This window comes from Lathamus discolor, chromosome 4 (genome assembly GCF_037157495.1).
Source record: "Lathamus discolor isolate bLatDis1 chromosome 4, bLatDis1.hap1, whole genome shotgun sequence".
In the NCBI taxonomy this organism is placed as follows: domain Eukaryota; kingdom Metazoa; phylum Chordata; class Aves; order Psittaciformes; family Psittacidae; genus Lathamus; species Lathamus discolor.
In genome coordinates, this window is record NC_088887.1 from 11,798,743 (window position 1) to 11,823,675 (window position 24,933).

At 41.6% G+C, this 24,933-nt stretch overlaps 1 protein-coding gene across 15 annotated transcripts in view; it reads left to right on the forward strand.

The window, feature by feature from the left end:
• Positions 1–24,933, forward strand: part of ZBTB20 (zinc finger and BTB domain containing 20) — a 490,951-nt gene that overhangs the window by 439,077 nt on the left and 26,941 nt on the right. For all 15 annotated transcript variants that reach the window (XM_065676360.1, XM_065676359.1, XM_065676353.1 and 12 more), the window contains 2 exons: positions 15,741–15,837; positions 23,016–23,202. The gene's annotated coding sequence lies outside the window, so the exon portion shown is untranslated. The remainder of the gene's footprint in view (positions 1–15,740; positions 15,838–23,015; positions 23,203–24,933) is intronic.

A 24,933-nucleotide genomic window follows, 5' to 3' on the forward strand; every position in this document is an offset into this window, starting at 1 on the left:
ACAGTTTCTACATAAAAACCTTAAAGTGTTTTCTCGGCACCTGTAAATTAAGCTTTTTAAAATGCCTGTAAAGTCGATCTGTTATTATCTTGATTGGCCTTACAGAGAAGCTGTAGCACAGAGCACTGAAATATCTTTCTCAAAGCCAAGCATGGGTTCCCCAGAACAGGTGTAAGCAGGACCCAGATTTCCTGATTGCAAGTGCTGTTCTTTAAAATGAATAAAATTCCCTTTTGACTTCTGAGGATCCTCTTTGATGGTGGCGATGGCAGTGTAGCAAGCCTTGTTCCGTATTTGTAGAATTTTTCTTTTCTTTTTTGATCTCACATCCTTTAAACCTTATTATTTTTATTGATGGCATCTCTAATTTATTTCTATTTTTATTTTGGCAGCCACGAGTCTTCCATCAACTTGGTGGAACTGTCGCTTACTGAACTTCTTTGTAGTATTAAAATTGATGAGATTGAGTTGAGGCTCCCTTTACTCTTTTTTAAAAAACTTTTTTTTTTCCTTCTGTTTTAATAAAGGCAAATCAATCCGAGATGTTCCACATTTACACCTGTACCTTCTTTCACGTGATTAATTCTGATTGATGGCTCTGTTTCTTACTACTTCTTTCCTATTATCACGCATATCCATTTGTAGTAAAATACCCATCTATCTTCACTGCTGTATTTTCATACTTCAGTCAAAAAGCTCATTGCCTCTCAGGCACCAATTGCAAACCCTTTTCTTTTCTATCCTTTCCAGGAGCTTTGTGTGTCAACTTAGTCCTGCGGCAAATGAAAACCTTTGCCTTTCTTCTCTTTACTCATGCCATGAAGTCATAGCTGTGATATCACAGTGGACTGCTATGGGAAATCTTGCGATATATGAAGGAGAGGATTATAACTAGGTTAACAAAACTGTGTCAGGGCTGAAATGATAGAGGTGTTTATCATCCCATAAAGCATCTCAGTAATTAGAAATTTAAGCACAGACATTTCCTGGTTTTTTGAGGGAGAGCTGGAATTTTATCTGCTTTTCTCTCTTACGCTTCATCAAGTAAGTTTACATTTATAAAGCAAGAAGAACTGTAGCTGCACTTTGTTTTTCACACAGTGAGAGGGAAGGGGAAAAATGTGCAGGCAGGCTAGGTCTATAACATTGATTTGTAACCAACAAAGGAAACGTCTACTTATGAGACACAAATCAATGTAACCAGACTGTGAAAGTGCAAACAGAGATGTGAGAAAATTATTTGATCGTTAGTCTTCCTTTGGAAAAGACAGAGGGCCAAATTCTGCTCTCATTTATGAGGATGTAACTTCCATGAAAACCAGAGGAGTCTTGCCACTGTAATTATAAACAACATTTCATATGGAGTCCTTCTGATGGCTGGAGGTGTAAAGAATTAGAGTCAGGAAGGGGGCCAGGCGGCAGAGGGAGGCAGAGGAAGGATGCTGTAGCAAAGAGGATATGAACCAGGTTTTGTTATTAATGAATTGTAGATACACAAAACACATTGATGTTCCTTCACATGCAGAGGTGACCTGTATGAACTGTGCACTGGCTTAATTCAGCTGAAATCTTAACACAAGTTTCATTAACCTGAGACTTTGTTGCCACAGGCTGAAATGGACTGGTCTCCTGAGACTAATCTAGTCCTGCAGATTCTAGACTACTGGGTCCATTATCTAGGAAAACCCCATATTAACAATAAAACCACTGTGTTTTGAAGGCAGGAAGAAAATCTGGTTAAGTGGGAAGTAGTAGGTGCAGATTTGGAAATTAACTCCTTTATTCTTACACCTTTTTTTGTGTTTGTCTTCCCTAGAGCTGTTTGCAACCTCAGTTTTACCGTGTAGATTGGTAGAATTGCTTGCGTCCATACTTGCATGGGGCAGTTTCTGAAGCTCTGGTTTGATGGCACAGTAAATCTGGGTCATAATACACTATCAAACCCACTGTAGCAGTATAACACAAAGTATTGATCTAGGATGATTCACAAACTGGTTTGAATGTTTTCAGAACAAATGGACAACTTTAGATGGCAGGCTTTAGGCCAGGTCAGATATCACCTGTCTGCGCCACTCTGACTGCAGGCTAGATTATATATCATCTGTTCTCTTGTAGCAACACAAACTCTTGCTAATTTGATAGTAATGTGATCATGTGTCCATGCCCAAACCAGGTCAGATCTATACTGCAGAATGATCCCGTGGTGACAGTTGTGGACTGGTAGCCTGAGTCTGTTCATTAGTGGGGAAACTCATTTCACAGAATCACAGAATCACAGAATCACAGAATCCCAAGGGTTGGAAGGGACCTAAAAAGATCATCTAGTCCAACCCCCCTGCAAGAGCAGGGTAACCTACAGTACATCACACAGGAACTTGTCCAGGCGGGCCTTGAATATCTCCAGTGTAGGAGACTCCACAACCCCCCTGGGCAGCCTGTTCCAGTGCTCTGTCACTCTTACAGTAAAGAAGTTCTTCCTGATGTTAACGTGGAACTTCCTATGTTCCAATTTACACCCATTGCCCCTTGTCCTATCACTGGATATCACTGAAAAAAGCCTAGCTCCATCATCCTGACACCTACCCTTCACATATTTGTAAACATTGATGAGGTCACCCCTCAGTCTCCTCTTTTGCAAGCTAAAGAGACCCAGCTCCCTCAGCCTCTCCTCATAAGGGAGATGTTCCACTCCCTTAATCATCTTTGTGGCTCTGCGCTGGACTCCTTCAAGCAATTCCCTGTCCTTCTTGAACAGAGGGGCCCAGAACTGGACGCAATATTCCAGATGCGGCCTCACCAAGGCTGAGTAGAGGGGGAGGAGAACCTCTCTTGACCTACTAACCACTCCCTTTCTAATGCACCCTAAGATGCCATTTGCCTTCTTGGCCACAAGAGCACATTGCTGGCTCATGGTCATCCTCCTATCCACCAGGACCCCCAGGTCCCTTTCCCCTTCACTACTTTCCAGCAGGTCAACCCCCAACCTGTACTGGTACATGGGGTTGTTCTTCCCCAGATGCAAGACTCTACACTTGCCCTTGTTAAATTTCATCAAGTTTCTCCCCGCCCAACTCTCCAGCCTGTCCAGGTCTCGCTGAATGGCAGCACAGTCCTCTGGTGTGTCAGCCACTCCTCCCAGTTTTGTGTCATCAGCAAACTTGCTGAGGGTGCACTCAGTTCCCTCATCCAGGTCATTGATGAAAATATTAAACAGCACCGGTCCCAGCACCGACCCCTGAGGAACTCCACTAGTCACAGACCTCCAGCTAGATTCTGCGCCATTGACCACAACTCTCTGCCTTCTTCCTTTCAACCAGTTCTCGATCCACCTCACTACTTGATCGTCAAGCCCACACTTCCTCAGCTTATCTATGAGGATGCTGTGGGAGACAGTATCAAATGCCTTACTGAAATCAAGAAAAACCACATCTACCGCTCTACCATCATCCCTCCACCTAGTCACTTCCTTCATTTCAACTTCAGTGTAAAATCCACCAAAGTAGAGGCAAACTACCTTCCTTTAGCTATACACCCTGCTTCAGTCCCCTTTCATCTTCAGCAGTTCCCTGCATTTGCATGGGTACTGGGCTTTCCCATATGTCCCCATTCAAGTCCATTAGTGCAGTCACTGGAAAGAAAAGGAGGCCAACGCGTACATACGTACAGTTTTAAAGGCTTGGGACCCGTTTGGAGAGGTAGATATTTTTATTCTGGTGAAAGTGTTCTAATTCCTGTGGATATTGTTTTATTTATGCCACAATATGAGATTAAATCAGGCCATGGCTTCCCAACAGGCAAACAAAGCGAGTCTAAACAAATGATATTTTTAAAAGCTTTTGGGACAAGAATAATTTTGATTCTAAAATGCATTAAAGTGACATTAAATAACGACAAAAATTTTACATTCATTACAAGTTAAACTCCCCTTGATGGAAGGAGATGCAACAAGTTCTGTCATTTTACTTTGTAAACCAACAAAAATCCTCTTTTTGATTTTTCTGTCTTCTGAACTGCACTTAGCCTGTCAAGATGGAGGCAAAACTCTCCCTGACACTTGCCCCCAACTCTCACATGTAGTGTATATTTCCCATTGGGTGCTCTTTGTGTCGTGATATCTTAAAATAAGTGTCTCCATGTCAGGCATTGCTCTTATATAATACATGTTGTCATCTGGAGTGAGGCACAGTTGTGCATATTTAGGTGGTTTGCTTTGTAATGCGTCATTACAAGTGACCAAAAACATGGTACAGGAAGTTGTCTGTGTGCTTTTTTTTCATTGCTTATGCAACTCCCAAGCAGAAAATGTTCTTGAAAGCAGATGGCACAGAAAAGACAATTGCAAGCTCCATTTTCCAGATGCATAGATGTTTCATGTCTACTTGAAGCCAGTTCAGATGGCTTTGTAAACTTGAGTCCAACTTCTGTTTAACTCTTTAGTGGGACTCCAGTGAAAATGTTTCCTCCAGGAGTTTCAATCCTAATAAAAATAACCTGAATGCACAGGATCTGTTGGGTTCTCAGATGCTTAGCAGGAATCTGGGACATAGCACTATGATCAGCAGCTAAAATATTAATACTGTTTTTCTCTCAAGAATGTTGAAGGTTCAGTAAGTGGTGCATGGTCTGTGGTTTCCATTCATTCCTCACGTTCAACTTTCGAAATAGTGCGTTGTAACACAGAGCGGCCGATATCTGAATTTCTTACTGCTTGACAAGGGGATTACTAGGTAGCGAAGGCAAATTAATTTGACTTCCTACAGAAAAGGTAAGAACTTCTTACCCTAGGGCAGTAACAGTCTCAACTCATGACTGCATGAGACTGATAAACTACAGTTTACAACTCAGCAGGTTTGTTGTTTGATTTGGGTTTTTTTTCATTTTCTTGGGTCTTTGGACTTTTCACAGTAGGCTTATTGCTGCTGAACCATAGGCTCTTATTTGATAACAAATAAAAGCAGCAGTCCATTTTTTTCCCCTATAGCACCGACAGGAATCTGTCGAGTATTATGGACTAACTTAGTGGGAGGGCATCATGAAAGCTGGTCTCTAGTTGTTGGCTGGACCAGTCACTTTGTGAGTTCAAACACAATTCAGGTTTAGTTTGGTTCTGACTTTACTGTAAGGTTATTCGTGGATCTGGGGACTCATAATAAGTAAGACTCTTGATCCCATAATAACAATATCAAATTGTCAGTTACTGCCTGTAGATCTTGAGAAACAGGTAAATATTGATTCCTCCAAAGATCCTTCCTAGTTATACTGTATGAGTAGGCATAGAACCAGATTCTGACATCTGATCCACTAAGCTTTACTGTTTACAAGTACTTCCAACAAACTTTCAAGAAAGATTGTCTGAGTTGAGAAAGATAAAAGATACAGAAATAAAAACTGAAGGGGAACATTTTTATCATGTCATCAGCTAAATTTTTAACTGTTTATTACATTCCCACAATGTGAAGAGATGAACCTAAACTGAACTCTCAAAGCTGAACAAATCTAGAAGTCAACTTGACTTTCCAAATCACTGGTTCTAATCCATCTCTTAAACCAAGAGAACATAGAAGTTTGGGATGGCTGTAGTCTGGCTCTTATGTTGGTAATAGCATATAATCCAAGTTTAGATGCCCAGGTATGCTGACTGATGTTAAGAGAGATTGGAAGGAACTGTTTCTTTGGAAAACCCTGTGAATCACTCTAGAACTACTCTGCAAACAGGTTGCCCAGGGAAGTGGTCACGGCACCAAGCCTGTCAGAGTTAGGAAGCATCTGGACAATGCTCTTAGTCATATGATTTTGGTTTAGATAGTCATGCAAGGAGCAGGGAGTTGGAATTGAGGATCCCTATGGGTCCCTTCCAAATTGGGATATTCTGTGATTCTCTCCCTTTGAAGAGCCTTGTGTCTGTTATTAACCAAATCCAGATACTAAAGCTGATGGACCTGATAGCATGTTTCTTTGCAACACAATTTCATCTTATTTGGCAAAAGGACAGGCAGTTCGATGTCTCTCAGAATGGCAGCAACATTACCAGCCAGAATTTCTTCCTGGACCTCCTACTGAATGAAAGTTGAATTTCCAACACCATAGTAATCTTCAGAAACTCCTTTCTGTTGACCACTTATGGCTTACAATATGACTAGTATTTTCAATTTATAAAGAAAGTTCACTTGAAGACCTCATTATTGATCTGCAGCTTTATCTCTTAGCTTTATAGTAATGAGGGAGTTGAATGTTGTCCTTTGCTTTTCCAAGGGGGAAACTGGGGGGTGGAAAAAATAAGGGTTTGTCAGAACTATGAGAAGTTTATCAAAATGTGGGCCTTCTTTAAGAGGCAGAAGGAGAGTTCATAAAGCTTTCAGGTCAGGGTCCAACCATGGCCCTTGGAATTCAATGCTCTGTCAAAACCAAATGGTGCTGTTGGGTTTTCTTTTTGCTTCCTCTTGCTGCTTAGGCTGTGAAGCAAATTGCATGTTCCAGCCTGGCTTCTCAAGGCAACAAGTGAAAAATGGCGTTTTAAAATAATACCTGCCAGGTCCTGCAGCTCAGAACTGTCATATTGCATGTTAAAGCTCACTCCTTCCCAGAACTGAGGTGCAGAAAGTAATATGAATATGTGTGTGTGCATGTGGATGTGTCTGGGTCTGGAACACAGACAGATTCCCTACCTGGAAATGGCTTGCTATTATTAGACATGCAGTTACCAGGGGTTATGTAAGACAATTGAAGCTCTGTTTTTTAACAGAGACATGATTCATGCTACTTGTAGTAACAGTAACCACCTCCAAGCAAGACAGAAAGCAGGCACAGACAAAAGGCTGAAGAAATCAATGCTGGCTGAACACAGCCGTTCTCCTGATACTTCCTGCCTCTCAAACAGCCACCGGGTTATCAGCAGTGTAGGTTGATGCTAATTCCAAAGGCTTCTGGAGTTATTGAGGCGGTGCATCTATATCAGCTGTGTTTGCAGGGAGAGTCTGAGGCTGCAAGAGCTGCGAGAAGAGACAGAGCTGCACACACTTTGTGTCTCTGGTGTTCTGCGGGAGGCTGGGGTTGCTGTGAGCAGAACTAGCACACCTACTCTGTTTTCTCAGTTACTCCTGCTGGGAAAGGCTGGAACCAAAACAACTTTTGGCTTCTCTGCAGTTAACACTTCTACAGTCATTTTTATAGTAATGTGGAGGGAGAGTCGAGACCTGGAGTAGCTTTGAACTTCTGCCAGCACTCTTCATTAGAGCAAATTGTGAAATCTGATTGAACTAGAATAGGTCTGAGCTCCCCTGCAGCTAAGATTCCTGATCCATCTCCTACGGTACTTCTTGCTGGTTGTGGCAGAGATCAGAGTATCTGCCACATATCAGAATATCTTCATGGTTTTGTTCATCTGTGCCATTTTCTTATCTGTTGGGATAAGGTAGCTGCCAGATTGTCTACAATCAAAGATCCAATCTTTTCCTCACAGATTTTCCTCACAGATTTTCTTTCCTGATGGAAAACAGGGTTATGTTCAGAATACCAAAGTTAATACCGGTGGGGTGCTTACTTACAGAGTGTCACCTTCCAGAAATAAAAGGCAGGGAGGTTGCTGTGGGGTCCCCTCAAGTCACTGCCATTCCCTACCTGTCTCCTCTTGAAAGACTGAGAATCTCCTGTAAAATTTCATTTCAGCATCATCTAAACCGTTCTGCGTAGTAATTTCTGCTGTCAGGGAAGAAGATGCTGAAGATTTGGAAATGGTCTTTTTAGCATTCAGGAGACAGCCTTCCTACATTAGCAGAACTTACGAACAACAGAGCCAACTGCCTTCAGTTTCATTCAAGAAAGTTCTGTAACAACGAGAGAAATAGTCTCAAAGAGCCACAGAAGAGAGCTGAATGCTGAATTCTAATAAATTCCAAGAGTTTATCATTTGCTAATTCTGGAGTTAGAATAACAACAATTACTGCTATGTTATTTTCATTAATACATCATGCTGTATTTACCGTACAGAGTAGAAATCACTTCAGCTGCTGTTAATGTCAGTAGTCATTCTCCATCAGCCACACTGAATACAGTTTTAGGAGAAAAGTGAAAAATAACTCAAAGTGCCTTAAAAACAGCATTCTAGTCATATCGTGACTCTGTGCTTTCCTGGCACAGGGTATTTAAAACCCAGATCTGAATAACACAGCTGGCACTCGCATCTCTACATTTCAGGAACACTTAAGAAAAATCCTGTTTTGATGAAGATGATACATAACTTTAGAAAAGCAAATAATTATCACAAATATACATCACAGCTCAGGACACACTGCTGTCAGTAACTTGACATTTCAAATGACGAGTTTCACAAATGTGCATAACCATCAGATTTGATTGAACAATGTTTTAGAATAATTCACATACTCATCTAGAACTTTTTTCATTGTGGTTTGGCACTGAAGCATGAAAAAGGAAATCTACAGTGGGTTTCTCTTTGCTTGTGAGGAAGCGAACGCTTTGATCAGTTCTACGTACTCCAAGGCTGTAGTCAGTTATTCCTCAATGGATAAAGTAACCAAAGCCCAGAGTGACTTTGTTTCTCTGTGGGTCCTGTGTGATATTTTATATATAGTTTTTGACATAAATCAAACAAGCTTTCATTTGTACAGTTTGAGGCCAGAGGCAGCAAGCACATGGGAAGAATGATACGGGAAAACATGTTTGTGATGCTTTTTACCTAGTCTTTTCATTGTGTTAGTTACTGTCTCTTTAATGATTGACTTGCAAGGGAAATCTTCAGAGACAGAAGACAGTCATCCAAAACAAAACAAAACAAAAATATTCAAAATCATTTGAGTGTTTTACCTGACTGTCAGTAGTACGATTGTTTAGCTCAACATTCGGGCAGTGGTGTTATGAATCTTAAAACTTAACGGAAAAGATTCCTTGTCTCAGACCTGCACCCAGAATCCATGCAAACATGATTTTTAATGTAAATCTTCCTCTAGTAAAGGCAGGCAAAAATCCTGCAAGTTTCTTCATCTCATTACAAAACAAGTCACTTAATGAAAGTTCAGTGAGAGGGAGGAATACCATCAAGATGATGCTAAGAGTTTTTTTGGGGGGAGGAGTTTGTTCAATTTTTCTGTTTATTTGTTAGATAACCTGGCTCTTGGTGCTTGAGAGAAACAGATGTATGAGTGAAAGTTTCACTTCCTAGTTTACCTTGAGTAAATGGTTGAAGTCCATTGAAATTTATAGTTGGTGGTATTCCATTGTCCTATGTGGAATTAAATGAACGTAAACAGTATCTCATAGTTTCTGCAAGTGGCAAGCCACAAAGGAAACAGGAATTCATAACTCCCATCAAGTTATCATTTTTTATCATCTTCCAGACTTGATGATCTTAAAGGTCTTTTCCAACCTAGTTGATTCTGTGATTCTATGATGTATGACAATATACTTCAGACTTCTGATTGAGATCAGCTTTCAGCATAAGAACTACAAATCTGGTGGCCAGACATTGATGCATCAAGTGCAGTACCATTGTGTCCAGGAGGGAGGGGCGTATGACAGAACCAGTGCCAACAGTGTATATCTTCATTAAATCGTGTTATGTATTGAGATCATACAGTACCTGCACCTAGGTGCAAATATGCTATCAGTTTACAAACCTGGTTGCTGAAACATGGAGATCAGTTCCTTGAGGATGTGTGGTACTTTCTTCAATTCAACAACATCTATGGGACTAAGGGTTTCAGGGTTTATGCCAAAGTACTGACGAGGACAGCATTCAATGAAACCAAAGCAATGTGTAGCAGAGGAGGAAAAGACTCAGCTCATTCTCTTCATATGCTTTCATTGTTTTTGTTCTTCCTGAAAAATAATGTCCTTTCAGATTTCGTTTGACATCTCCATGATGTTGAACAGATTCGGGGAAATCACCAATATTTTGACAGGGTTCCTTGGCAATGAAATGTTCATGAAGCTCATCTGTCATGAGCTAATCTGGCTCATCTAGCCAAAGCAGTAGCTTAGGCAGATATATCACTGTAGCAATTTAATTTCTACACATTTTCTTCGTCTCTGGTGATTGCAGTGATGGCAACTCATATTTCAGTTGCAGAAACATGGGTAGTAATTGCAGCACAACTATAACTTTGGTTTAGTGAAAACATTGCTTTAGGTAGCAAGGCAGTGTCATATTGTCCAATTGTCACCTTCTTAGTAACAAGGCAATACTCTGACCATCTTCAGTGTTCATGGCTTCAAAATTTTAGCGTTTTACCTTGTTCCCCTCCAATGAACCTTTTGAGTTTCATACCATAATGCTGTTGCCTTGTAACCTGCAGCATCAGCACATGAATGCCTGAGGCTGTTTATACTCTCAAACTGTTTCTATTAATACTAAGTATCTGTAGGAAACTAGCACTCAAGACTCAACAACTCCAGCAGTATACAAGCACTACCCACAAATCAGTCTGTTCACTGGAAAACTTATGTAGATGCAGTTCTACTGAACACTGAAGATATACTCTATATTTGACACCAGCATCAGTAAAATCATGACTTTATATATTTCCTTCAGTCACGGCCCACTTTGAAAAGTATGTTGTTTCATTCAACATTCAGATAGGATTGTGAAGGCTCCACAGTAGGAATATAGAGAATTCTGTGTTGTTATATCCAGCAATATTTTGTCAGAATAGCATAATTTTAAAATAATAATTGTGTGTATAACTAGGCAGACAGACATATGTATATATATGGTTACCATATATATATATATATATATATGTATCTGTATGTACAATACTGTTTCTTCTCTTCACCACAAGTGAAAATATACCTCATGGTCTGACACACTATCACAGCTGAGTCTGGCATCATAGCTTTTCTATTCATTACCGCTTTGTATTCATCATGCTCTGCTTCTGCTCTGATTAAGCCTACCGACTACTGACTTATAGTTGCTTCTTCCAGGTACCAGTTATCTTTGCCATTTCAAGTCAGGTGTGCAAAGCTGCACAGGTACTTAACATTACCTAACATTGCTTTACCTTGTAGCAGAGACATACAGTCTGCTTGGGCACCATCTAACCTGTTTCTCTGCAAGTGTAGGGTTTATACACCCAACACACTAAGCATGATGAGATCTTCATTAATGGAAATAGGCAGCACCTACATATGTATGTCCTTGTGCAAAATTGGCCTCTACCAGGCTAGAGCAGTCCAGCCTCTTTAAACAATCTTTCTGCAAATGTCCAATCTATTAACAAATTAATTTCTGAACTTCAGGCCCAATTACTGATAGTGCACATACAGTGTTCCCAGTAGAATAGAGAAATTAGCAGTTTCCTCTCCTAGATGAAACCCTGACTTGTGAAAAATTCATGCTATGGCCTTCTGATAGCATGTCTCAAATCACATTTGTTGATGGCTAACACTGATGCTCTCATCTTCTTGTTGCTGTTTTAAGAATTTCACCTAAAATGCTATTCACAGAGAGAAAAAGTGACCAAAAAAGAATTGCATTTAGCCTAGACAGCTCAGTCTGAAAATGTATCATGGCTGTGAAAGCATCAATTAAAAACGACCCCACCTTACTCAAGAGACCTGTACAATACGTGGATTAAGATGAGGCATGCTAACTTCTGTGGCACTAACAAGTTCTTACTTTGCGTTACCTCATGATAGACAGCACTGTGCCAACACAGCAAATAAGAATAATCAGAAATAAGCTCACAAGAAGCTCATCTTTTAATTTTTTCATTACTAGGGATCACACAAAAGGCAGAAGGAAGCAGACTTCTGAAGATATGAGGGAAAAGAGCATTGTAGGGATAAAACAAATAGCAATTAACTAAAAAATTGAGTCCCCTTGATCAGGGCTCACTAAGAGAAAGTAACAGCAGACTGTGGTACTAGGTCTAGGGCAAACAGAAAGAGCTATTCAATTGATTGTCTCTTGCAGGTCAGATATATGAGGTCCTTTAACAAACTGGGAATACTGAAGGTGTTTGGTGGTGTCTCTGAGCAGAAAGCAGTGCAGCCAGGGGTAAAGATAGAAATGTCCTGTGAGGTACCAACATGGAAAAAGCAAACTTCAGGAACAAGCACCAGCAAGAAATTGATGTTTATAATACTTAAGTCATCTGTAAAGGAAATATTGTGATGGTGTGTTGTGTGAAGAGCAGAGTCAGGCTAATGCTTGCTTATGTGTGTTTTAAGTAATATGATATGACAGACCACATCAGATCAATGGTGCTGATTAATGAACAGCTCTAGAAAGGTAACTAACAAGAGATGAAAGGGTAAAGACACAAATATCAGGAGGGAAAAGAAAGGAGGATCAGTGCCTCAGAATATGGAGTCCATTAATCATCAGCATTATTATGTAAAGTACCACATTTTTTCCTGACTTAATGCCCACTGCAACTCCACTGATGCCAGTATAGAATTGACCTAAAGTGTACATCTTAAATCACAACCTGTAGTACATCATTGCTATCATAAAATGGACCCTCCCTAATAAAAACCAGTAATACAATTAAGGGTTCTTAGACCTTCCAGATTACCAGATGAAGCTTGGGAAGCGAAAGAAGGAATAGAAGTAAGCATATATAAAATGCCCAAGTTACTATCATTAGTGGAAATATTTAAGTAATAAGTCTGCATTTCTGGAATGCATTCATGCAGAAAACTTATCCTCCAAAATCTTAATTAAGCACACAGTACCTCATGGAGCAGAAATAGAATGCTTTCCTTTTCTGGATAAAGGAGCCCAGGTAGAGGGGAGAAGTTATTTAACCCAATGTCATGCATCCCATTCCCCTGTTGTCCTGCTTGTCTATCTTTTTTGCCTGTCTTCTCATGGTCAAAAATCCTTTTCCTCTATTTTTTCTCTAGATAGATTAAGACTTTTAGGAAAATTTTGGGGTGTTTTCTTCTCTGTTGCACTCCTCATGTCTTCTGAAGCACCATTAGCTTTGTTGATTTTATATACTTAAAATGTACCTATCAACTGCTGATGATCTCAGTGCTTTATGCTCGTCACACTGGAGGAAAAGAGATATATCTATCTTCTCAGGCCATAGCAAAAATGATGGAGAAAACTTAAGATATTTTAAGTGTTGCCTTTCACAGAGATTTTAGTGCCCAGATTTTGTAGAGGACTTTGAACAGCCCATCTCTAACAACTTGTCTGCCTGACCCTTGATGTGAAGGCAGATTGAGTGCTAGGCAGTGCTACAAGAGAGAGCCACTTGGATTGGGATCCTGGAGATTGGAAGAGCAATAATGACATAAAAAGAGAGGTGACAAAATATGCAGGATTAGTACATGCAGTTCTTAGGCATCTCTTGTGTGAAATTAGGAGTGAAGTGAGGAGAAGTAAAGACTAAAGACCTGATCTTGTGATTTTTCTGCTTCTAGTACAAGTTAAAAATTCATGTTAACTGAAGTACTGGGCAGTCTTTAAGGCACATGGGATTTATGCCTTCAAAAGATGAGCAACAGACAGATAAAAGACAGACTGATATGTGCAAAGTGGATATAAGAAGCAAGGTCAGCATTAACAGACTAGGTGGGTGTATATAGGGAAGTGAGAAGGAGAGCTTGAAAGTAAGCCATGCTGAGTGTTACTTAAATCCACAGAATCTTCAGGCGTCGTTGCACCTTTGAAATTCAACCCTTGGCAATGGTCAAAGGTGTCACTCTTTTATGTGATTTTTTTGAGCTAACCTGGTGCTGGCATATAGTGTCTCTCCCAAGCCCTGGTGAAACTCAGAGGTTCAGGCTAAGTTGAAGATTTTTTTTGTGTGTGTGCTTGAATTCACTCAATTTGCAATTCAAAGCAGACTCCAAGAGAAGAGAACCTACAGAAACTGGAATGAAATAAAATGTTTGCTTGAGCCCCTGTGAAGTACAGCTGCCGGATTTCACGTAGCCTTTTGAAATCAGTATGTAGCATATATCCCAGTCTCTGATAAACGTCATCATTACAAAACGTATAAATTGAACATAAAACTGAATGTATATTTTGTCAAGTACTTTATTACAGTATCATCTAAAATCCTTCATTGTGTCTGCTGGCACTCATTCCAGTGTTCCCGCTGCACAAACAGTGGGGTTTTTTTATTGTGTTGCATTTAGAGACATAAATTCCAACTTGCACAGTGACATTAACTACCTGTGAAATAACAATTACATCTCTTATAATTTTTCGTTCACCTTCTTGATTTCTTTGATAAAGCAAATATTTGCTTTTCTTGTCTGATCAGACAAGGCAGAATCATTTATTCATGGAAATAGCACCATTGGCTTCACTGTGGGTAGGACTGAATATGCTGATGTCCCAGGAGTTCTTCGCATAGGTAAAGTGCGCAGGATTTAATTCTATCCCTGGATGTTAACTTCAGACGTACTTCCAACATCCACAGTCAGCCACCCAAAGATCATAAGAAGCTAGCAGAGGAGGAGTTATGTTAGTCTAGAAAGGGATTCAAGTCCCCCAAAAATGTAAATACTTCCAAAAACCTAGGTCTGGGTGGTGAAATCACCCTCTAATAAATATTGCAGCTGAGGTTTTTCTTTGGATCCCTTTCTGTATTAGTCTATTGAGTCCAACTCTCTCTTTAGCTCAGGAGATTTCAGGCATAAAACTGCTGCTGGGCTGAATCTTTCCTGAAAGGCTGACTATAAGTTACTTCTCTCTCACCACAGTAGACCTGGAGGCTCATCGGAGTAAGTGGGGCTCCTGCGTTGATATGGGCAATTGGTTTTGTGATGTAGAGACAGCAGGAGAAGAGAAGGAGAATTTTTCTTTCCTTATCCTGTCTTTCAGTCCCAAGGAAGCGTTTGTTGCTGCTCTGAACAGGACTAGCCTTGTTCTGACGAGATGCACTTTAATGCCAAGTTTGTGCTAGCTCACTGTCACTGCTCCATGCTCATGCCATTAGAGTGAGCAACTTCCCAAAATGAATTCTACTGATAGCACTTTGCTGGCTAATCTTCCTTCTCTCCTCACTTCACCAGAATATGTTGGATGGGCAGAGTGGGGTAACTGGGAACTGACTCTGTTGTGGTTTGCAGCCAGGGCTGGAGGGATTGAAGCAGGAAGAATTTGGCGCTACCAGGCTGCTGCCAGCTGTACTGACAGCAGAGAATGCCAGTTAGCATTGCAGCAAGTTTTCATGCTCTTCGTAAATAATTATTATTTCCCCCTTGTTGCCCAAAACAGCAATAAAGAAACCTCTCAACACATAATTTTAAGTGTTAAGAAGCAGACAGTTCCTTTATTTCAGTGCTGGGGACACGGCGGATTGCTCCTCCGATCGTGTCCTCTGAGCTCAGCAGGAGGCATATATTTATGTACAGCTTAAACATACATATTTATTCTTTTTCCTGGAAAACTCAGATGTAGTAAAAGATTTCCCCAACCTCATTACCGTAGAGTCCTTCCCGTTGTCACAAGCGTCTTCTGGTGGTCTCCAAGGGTCTCCAAGACCCTTGGTGGTCATTCTCCTGCTGTCCACTGGTTCTGTTCACCTTGCCAGAAGTCACAAGTTGCTCATTCCTCAAGAATAACCTGGTTTGAACTTTTTTTTCTATATGTTTGGTTGCCCTTGTTTGTATTTCTCACAATTCTTGGGATTTTCAGTTCCTGTTGTCTTGGCTTGCTATTGTTTGCAGCTGCAGTTAGTTACATATAAGCTAAAACTAAGCGTATAGCTAATGGTTCATAACATCCTGACCTTTCCTTTTGGTTCTTTCTGGTACAGACACAGCCTCTCTCTGTTCCCTGCCCCAATGAACGTCTGCACTAGGTCCAAGGCTTGGAGTAATTTACCTGAAGAGTGATACCATTTGGAAACCACTGTAAGTATATTTTATCTCTTATAAAAGACTTCTTGTTTCAAGCAAAAAAAGACAACTTTAAAAAACAAAAACGAACTGCAGCACCTGTGAGCATTACTTATGAGGGTAAGCTAAGTTTTGCTTTTGAAATTTACAAGGAAATATGTGGGCAAAAAATATGTCAATAAAAAACTGTTAAATATTTAAGTCAGCCTCACAGCATAGTTCAGCAATGGCTGGTTTGATCTGCTTGTATCTTTTAGGTTGGCAGGTTCTCCCTGCTTACTGCTCTAGTTTGTGCTTTTCTAGTTGGTTCATCCATGTTTGTCTTCAGAATGTTTATCTTCTTTTTTATTCTTGTTCCTTTTTAATGAGACACTTTTCCTCTTGTTGGTGTTTCATGTAATACAGATTGGCTTTATTGCAGCTCCTTGAAGGAGCTGTTTCTTTCCAGGCCTTGAGTCATTTATGATTTAAGGCCATTAGAATTTGATAAATCTGGCTGGATTGCATAGGTAAAGTTGCCTGAGAGAATTTTGACTTTATGTTGTGCTTAATTATTCTCTGAAATGATCGATTGTCTGCTATTTGCACTTTTTCCTGTAGATCTCATAGTTTTGATTTCTTCTGATAAATTCTCAGTGCTTGCCAGTACTGTCACAGTGTTGGTGTAGTCAAGATGCTCTGAGATTGTAAGTCGGGCAAGTTTTGTTGTGGGACCTAACTTTCATGGACTTGTGGTTTAGATGGAAATAAATGAACAAATTTGGGGCACATAAAACCCCACTTCAGGCTTGAAACAGACACAGCAAATTTAAATCTTAGTTTAACTTAATCTCTGAGTTTAATTTAATTGCGTTAATCAGTCTCCTATAAGGGATTTTTGAGTTTATTTTACTTTTCTGCGTTGATTAAATTTCCCAGGCTTTCATTGCACTAGAACATTGGGCCTCTCTTGTCAGTTCTCTGTGCTTCCCATTCTTGCTCTGCAGCATTCTGCTGGGATTTCTCTTTCATATTACATTTTATGGTGATGTTTTCAGGGGTTTGTGTTTTCCATTGTATGACACAAACTTGCAATCAGAGATTTTAAACAAACTGCCAGTCATGTGGCTCTAACAGCATGAAGATCAATGTGGCTGCAAAATCATCAGAGAAGCTGTGTGAATATTCAGGAAGTCAGCTTGTGCAGGACTTCTAAACTACTGAAGCAACACTTCTGACAGGAAAACTGGGATGGCTCAGGTGGTTTAAAGCAAGCTTGTCTTGGGAAGCTTCACCCTCAGCTCTGGTGTTCAGAGTACCCTGAATTTTGAGGTGAGGTCTCTGGGCAGATTTCACTGCTTTTTACTGTTCTCTAGGGCTTTTTCTTTTATGTGTGTATATATATATACACATATATAAAATATAAATATTCAGTGATTATACTATCTCTCTCTTTCACTTTGTCAGTTTTTAAATATGTATTGTCAATGTCATGTCTGGAAGAGACACAACACTGGCAGTGATAAGCACTGATATCGGGAGCTGTGTTAGTCGCACACAGGCAGAGGAAGAATGTGCAGCAGAACACTCGGGAAAAGTACCACTTACAATCGAATGTGAACTATTTCTGCACTCTTATGTTTTCAGGATCTGAAAAAAACAGAGGTTTGTTTTAAGTATGTACAGTCTCTGTGAATTACTAGGGTTACAGATGATCTGTACACCAGTGAGTTAAGTACAGTGCTTGGGCACTACAGGCATCTCTGACCTGAGGGCATTTAGTAGAAGGTGATGCCATATCTGTGAAGAGGGGAAATAATGCCTGGAACATGGGTGGGCAGAATCAGCCAGCAGCAGCACTTGTAACAACATCAGCAGCCCTGTGGCATGTTCCCTCCATGCTGTTTAATATGCAGTGAACAAAGGTCTGGTTGGTGACCCAGCCCTCCCTGTATTCAGAGGCTGAAAACTGCCTCATTATTGTTCATTATGTACTATTATTCTCATACAGTCACATTATCATAGCTTCCCCTGAGAGCCAGGATGCTACTGTGGGTTCTGCACAGCTATGCTGGTTCCTATACCTGAGCTAATTTGTTCATTGCTAACCTAGTGTCTCTGCAGGACGGAGAGCTGTTCCCTGTGTAAGAGAAGGTTTAAGCATCAGTTATAGCTGCTGTGTGAGAAATACAACATATATTGACTATTTTTGACAGAGACCTGGTTTGGCAGCCCTGCCGTAAGAACATCAAGGGGAAATGCATTCCAAACCCAAGTAAAAGTTGCAAGAGGGATACATGCAAAGAAATCGTGTGGAGATAAGGATGTATGCAAGAGTGGCAGCAAGAAGGGGGAAATGTAGCAGGGCGTTCCAAAGCTCAGAGGTAGTAATTAGTTTCTAGTTAGCTTTGAGGTTAGGACATCCACCATTTTATCTGTTCTGCCTTCCAAGTAAACAGGAAGGAGACAGTTCTGTTTTTCAGCCAGTGCCCAGATCATGGCAGTCGCTGCACATTGCAGGTTGTCTACTATTTAAGACCTTGTTTTATGATAGTGTAGTGTTAAGGAACATGGAAATGAGGGGATGCCTCAATGCAATAAAATATTGACAGAAAACAGGAATAAAAAGATGCCAGTGATGGTATGTCTTTCTTTACACATGAGCAGGAAGGTGCTGATAGGCACAGTTCAGTTCAGGGATGACAGTGGATGCAGTTAGCGTGAGCATGCAGCTAGGAAGAGAAAATATCTTAAGTGGCGTAAATGAACATAATAGAAAATAAAACCCTGCAATAAATAGAAGGGAATCCTGGAAGTGATTACCAACAAAAGGGAAGTACCTGCATGTAGGATTGAAAATGTGAAGAGAGAAGGTAGAATGTTTAGAAATGGACTGGATAAATCAGTAGCAAACATAAATTCTGCAGGTATTCTGCAAGACTCAAATTAGCTTAGAAAAATCAGCATCTTTTCTGTCCCCAACTTCTGGGAGTCTGTGCATCACGTCTGTATACAGAACTGCCATCTCTTTGCTATATTGGCTTTCTGCCATCTTTCTTGAGAAGCAAAGATGATGATAGCCCTCTGATAATTTTAGGAATTCAGTTTTTGAAGGGACCTGTAACGCACCAGAGATGTGTGCGGGGTAGGAGCTTAAAGGTAACTGGAGATCAGAATGGAGCCTCTTGCTCCAAGGGCACATGCCCAAGTCTTTTGCAAATAAGTTGCAACTTCTGGTGCCCTTACTAACAAGTAAATAGCAAACTACTTCTTCCCAGGATTAGTCCGTAGAGAACATAATGACGTGAACTTAAGTAGCAAGGTAGACAGACCCTTACTACTGAAATAAACACACAGGGTTGCCAGTCACCAAAGTCGACGGATGGTACAGGAACAGGTATAATTTGGGAAGGTTCCACAAAAAATATTGATTAGTTGTTTCATTCTCACTCCTATCTCTGTGCTTTCAGGCTCTTTGATACAGCTATGACAGATCATACTTTTCCACAGTTAGCGTGCCGTTTTACCTTCTGTAACATGGAGATATACTAGAGAGCTTGCTGATGGAAGTGTTCATAGAAGTGTGCAATCAGAAAAAAAATTAGGTTGGAAGGGTCCTCTGGAGAGCTCTAGTCCAATTCCCTACTCAGAGCAGGGCTGACTTCCAAGTTGGATTAGGTTACTTAGGGCCTTGTTCAATTAAGTTTTGAAAATCTCCAAGGATAGAGATGCCACAACCTGATCAGCATTTAACAGCTCTGCCTGTGAAGACTTTAGCAGTAAGATAGCAATAGAAGTGGACTATGTAAGTGAATGTAGAATATTTAATTAGAATATATAGGTGAAGATCATAGCAATAGGAGCTTTCTATATGGGCCATAAGTTAGAATAAAATGATAGCAATATACTTACTGCAACAGCAGGATTTTTCCAGCTTTGCCCGTTGTCCTTTGCTGGCAGCAGCAGTTGGATATTGCAGTCTGGAGAAGAACTTTGTTTGTGTTTCTTTGTAGATAGTTTTGATCACAGTGTCCCCAGGATTTTTCTTTCCTGGAAAGTTTTCTTCAGATCTTTAGCTGACTTGGCTGTTTCCCTTACTCAGCCTTCCTCATGTGGAAGCCTGCATTCTTCTAAGGTGGTACCGAGATGCAGGCCATGTGTGAACAGTGTAAGAGAAATGAACTGCTATGGAGAGGTATCGCCTCTAGTGCCAGTCAACACCATTGCTTCTCTTCCCATGCTGTTGAGCACAAGTCACCAAACTGCAGGGCTCTGATGAAGAAAAGTGATGACACCGGAGCATCTTGATAACATAGTGTCAGCCTTAAAAGCGAAGTATAAAACAAACAGGTTTGGAAAGGAAGAAGCAGGGAGTGCTGTGCATAGCCTCATTGGTGTCACTGCCTGTTGCTGAAGTATTTTTTAACCTGTCCCTCTAATGAGTTTTAAAGGCCTGGAAGGCCCATGCAGATCACCCACATGATGAAGCATCTGTCACTGCTTGGTCTAACTTCCTCAGGCTGAGCTCCTACCCTGCAAATAACATCAGCATCCTGCCCAGAGGAGGTGACTTTGTGTGTGGATAGAGCAAGTCAGAGGCTGTATTCTGAGCGTGTAACTTGGGTTAACGCTGCGCTGAAAACAGGCCTTCAGTACAGCAGTTCATCTTCCAGGCTTCTGTGTATCTAGAGTCTAATCCTACGTACATCCTTGGCTGCCTGGACAAAAAGCAGTGTTATCTGAAAGCTTCTTTGGCAGCATTGACATGAAATAACAACTGTTTTATACACATGCTCCCTGAAGCCCCTGGTGTGTGCTGGCTGCACATGGGAAAGTCGTGGGATCTGGAAACAAGGTGCGTGAAGATGTGTTGGAGTTCATACATCAAGGATCAATGCAGACTGTTACGAACAAAACGTGCAGTCCATGCACTTTAAAGTGTATGTGCCCATGTAGGAGTTCTGTGTCTCATACATCCTTAACCGTGTAGCACGAGATGGATCCCAGTGACGGAACGGGGAGCAGACAGAAGGATTCCCAAGCTTGGAGTGACAAGATGCGTGGCTTACTATTCAGGAAAAAAAAAATATGTTTTTTAATGGTTTGATTTTCCTTCCATTTAAAACGGAGCGAATCAGTTCATCCCTTTGCTCTACCTCTGCAACTTTAAGTAAGGTCCATTTAGTCATCTGCTATCGATTTGGATCAGATTAGATAGCCTGGTATACTTTGAGTATATTGATTATATACATGGAGGGTGGAGCAGCAGTACCATCTGCCTGTCCTGTGGCACAGGGGTGTTGAGCCCATGTAATCCAGGACACGCTGATGTGTATGCTGCTGCCGGCAGCTGCAGGGTTATGAGCATGACCCTCTGATGGCGGTGATTCACCTGCAGAGCTCAGTACCCTGCCAGGAGGTGAAGATTTGCTTTATTTCTTTTTTGGCCCGTTTAACTTAATTTTGTATTATAATTACAGTTTTTCCACCCTTCTCTCCGAGAGCTTTCAGGCTCCCGTCGAGGAGGCACCTCGCTGGGGCGCGGTGTTGGGGGGCGCCGGGCCGGACCAGGCCAGGTCCCGGCCGGCTGCTGCCCCCCGACGGCGGCCACCGGGAAATGGAGTCGGGTCTCGGCCCTGTCGCCCTTATGTAATGCCTTTATGTAACTGGCCGGGGCTCTGCTTCTCCTTGCCAGCCCCAACACCCCGCGGGAATAGGGCTTTCCTTGCTGTAAGATCGAGTTGTTTAAAAACTCACGTTTTCAACATGTCAGCTGCACCCGGCCTAGGTGGACAAGGGAGAGTAGGGCGTGTGCAAGAAGGGGCTCCTGCCTCAGCCCCTCAGGAGAGTCTGTGCCTGTCAAGAGAGGCTTTGTCTGCAGATGGGGAGCCAGGAAGGTCTGGGTGGGCACAGAGCAGGGCTGCCTCTGGTCCAATGGCACCTCCATGCTTTGGGATGCTACCCCAAAACCATGTTCTCCAGATGGTGCAAGGTGCCACCCTGTGTAGGGCCTGCTCCTGGGGTGACCCGCCACTGCTTGTGCCTCAGGTGCCAGCAGGAGATAATGGCATTTAATTTCATAGAGTCAGAGCATCATAGACTCAACCAGGCTGCAATAGACCTTTAACATCATGAAGTCCTTTACCGCAGGACTGCCAAGTCCACCACTAAGCCATGTCTCTAAGGGCTTTTGTACACAGGTATTAAACACTTCCAGGGATGGTGACTCCACCACTTCCCTGGGCAGCCTGTTGCAATGCCTGACTATCCTTTTGGTGAAGAACTTTTTCCTAATATCCAGCCTAAACCTCCCCTAGCGTAGTCTGAGGCTGTTTCCCCTTATCCCATTTGGATGTTTACCCAGGTGCCATGGCCTTGCGCTGGGTCAGGGCAGTGGTTTTCTCAGCTGGAACATGAGGCTCGAGCTGGCTAGGAGGCTATCTGCCTTGGGGAGCAGAAGAGGAAGCGCCTTCACCTGTAAAACTGAGGAGAAACAGTGAGATGTGGGTGCTTCTCTCCCCTGTAGAGTGCTCAACACTTCCCTTTCTGCCTCAGTTTCACCACTTGTGAAGCAAAGGTGGTGATTAATTCCATGCCTGATGTTCCTCTGACACTTAACTCCTTGTGCTTACAAGATGCTTGGAGGTTCTGGATGGAGCGAGGCATTAAGAGCTCGCATGCACTGTGTTCATAGCATGTTGTTTCAGGCTCCAAATCTTAATGCTTTACTTTGATGACCTTTGCATCTCAGAATTGCTTCAGTGGTTTTCACTACAAAATGAGTCTCTGCACTGATTTGTTTTGAACTGTAAACTTGCATATTTGTTTGCTTTTCAGACATTTCTGTTACATTTCTGTGTAACTCTCTCTATTCAGAATGCTACAGCCTTAGTTAATATTTGTCAAATGGAGCTCTGACTGTCTAAACCACTGGGACGAGTTTCATTTTATATGTCATCAGTAGGGGCAGAATGAGGAGCTTCGTGCTTGGCCTATTTGCTGTAACACAGTCTCAGGGCCATTGCATCAGAGTCAAAACAAGGAGCAGCTTGTTTCCAAACAAGAAGCATGGAGGAAAGTCTTCTCTGCCTCCTTCCCTGTAAGGAAAAAGGGGGGGGGGGGGGGGTGAAGAAAGTTATCTTTAACAGATTCTAAAAATGCCTTTTCCCAAATATGCAGTCAGTGCCTTCAAAGGTCTCTTTGTTTATTTTCAGGAAGAAACCCAAGACAGCTGAAAACCAGAAGGCGTCTGAGGAGAATGAGATTACTCAGACGGGTGCATGCAGCGCCAAGCCGGGCCTTCCCTGCCTGAACCTTGAAGCTGTTCTGTCTCTGAGCCCGGCCCTCATCACTCACCACATTCACCAACAAACCTGCACGCACACACAGGGTCATCTGATTGTGAGTACATGCTGCTGGGTTGCACTGGGGTTCGTGAAAGCACACTGCTTACTGTGGAACAGGTTTTCCAGTTGGATGCTTATTCCATAATGGCATGAGCAGGACTTCCTTAGAGCTTACCTTTTCTCTTCTTTGGGAATTACCACTGAAACAGCAGTTTGAGTTAAGGTTGCGATAATGCAGTCAGCCAAAGGAAGCTAACAGCTTGTTGTTGGGTCAGGTTGCCGCTTCTTTAACATTAAAAAGGGAAGACCCCTCAAACATGTCTCTTTCCATCTAGAGCTATAGGTATTCCTCTCCAGGTCATCGTTCTTGTTACCCAAGCGTATTTGATGACTGGGGATTTTCAGCCTGGGTTGTATAGCAATGGTTAAAAACAAGTGTCTGCCTCTGATACCCAGGATTGTAAAGGATTTCCATGAAGAAAGGGGGGAGTGTTTTGTGGAGAAGACCAGTCTGTGAAAGTCTGGAAAATCTCTGTAGACCTGTGTGGTTGTACCAGTTTAAGGCCCTTGTTTTGAGTGCGTTCACTTTCAGATTACTCAGCATGGGTTAATTGGCCTTTTAAAAATGTTCTTTTCCATTTGGCAAAACATGCAAAAATAAGGGAGGGATTGATTAAAGCGGGATTTTGGAAGGTCAGAACTTAAACTGTCAGCTTTTCAAAACACTCATTTCACAGTGGTCCCTGCCTGGAAGTTTGTTGGGCAGGAATGTGCAGCGTGATGTGAACCTCAACACTCACTAGTTTTAGAATAGATGGTTTACCTCTTCTGCAGTGGATTTAGGATGTTGTAAAATTTACGAGGGGGAAAAAAGGAGAAGGAAAGATGATGACACTAGGTTTCAAGAGCTCAGAAGCCAACGAGACTTTGCAAAGACCTATAAAAAAAAATCAGGGCATGACAATAAAAAATCAGATTAAAAAGGATGTATATCCTTTTCTTTTTTAATTTAAAAATTCTGCCTCAGGGCCAAGCTTGGAAGCAGCCGGGTTATAGGGATCATCACTATCAAAATCACTTTAGCTGCAATTCATTCCTGTTGGCTTCTGACTTTATTCATTATGAGCTTCTTCTAGAGATCTTGATTTTAATAGAGCTGGTAAACATTGGGGAGACTTTCCTAAATCTCACCTGGTGATCTGGGGAGAAGAAAGAGATGTGAAACAATTGAGCAGCAGGCAGCATGCAATTTAGTATATACAAGAATTCTCTTCAAATTGGAGATGTCAGGCTCTTTGTTAAAACCGTGGTTCAGTTTTGTCTTGTAATGTTTTCTGAAAACAAAAAGCCTGTGAAAAGATGCAAAAAATGAGCAGAACAACAAGAAAAAATAATCCCTAATTTCAGACAAAGAATCTCTTTATCCCATTCACAAAGATGAAAGAGTTCATTAGTAAATGGGATTTGAAACCTCACACTGATGTTTTTTGACAGTACAAATGGAAACCCATGAAAGCAACCTTAGGACAGAGGCCAGCAGGGACTGTAGGGAACTTGGAGAATGAACTCCTGCTTTTGCTTTTTGAGGTGGCCAAGTTCAAGGGTGAGGAATATTGGCAGAGGGCAGTAGGGGGGAAGTGGAGCCTCCAGCTCTTAGGCTCTACCTGTTCTGTGGAGCAACAGTCTTTTAGACCCCAAAGTTTTTGATATTGCCAAATCACCTTTCGTTCCTACTAAGTTAACAGTACCAATATGAATAAACTGCAAACCCAGGTTAGATGCTCCT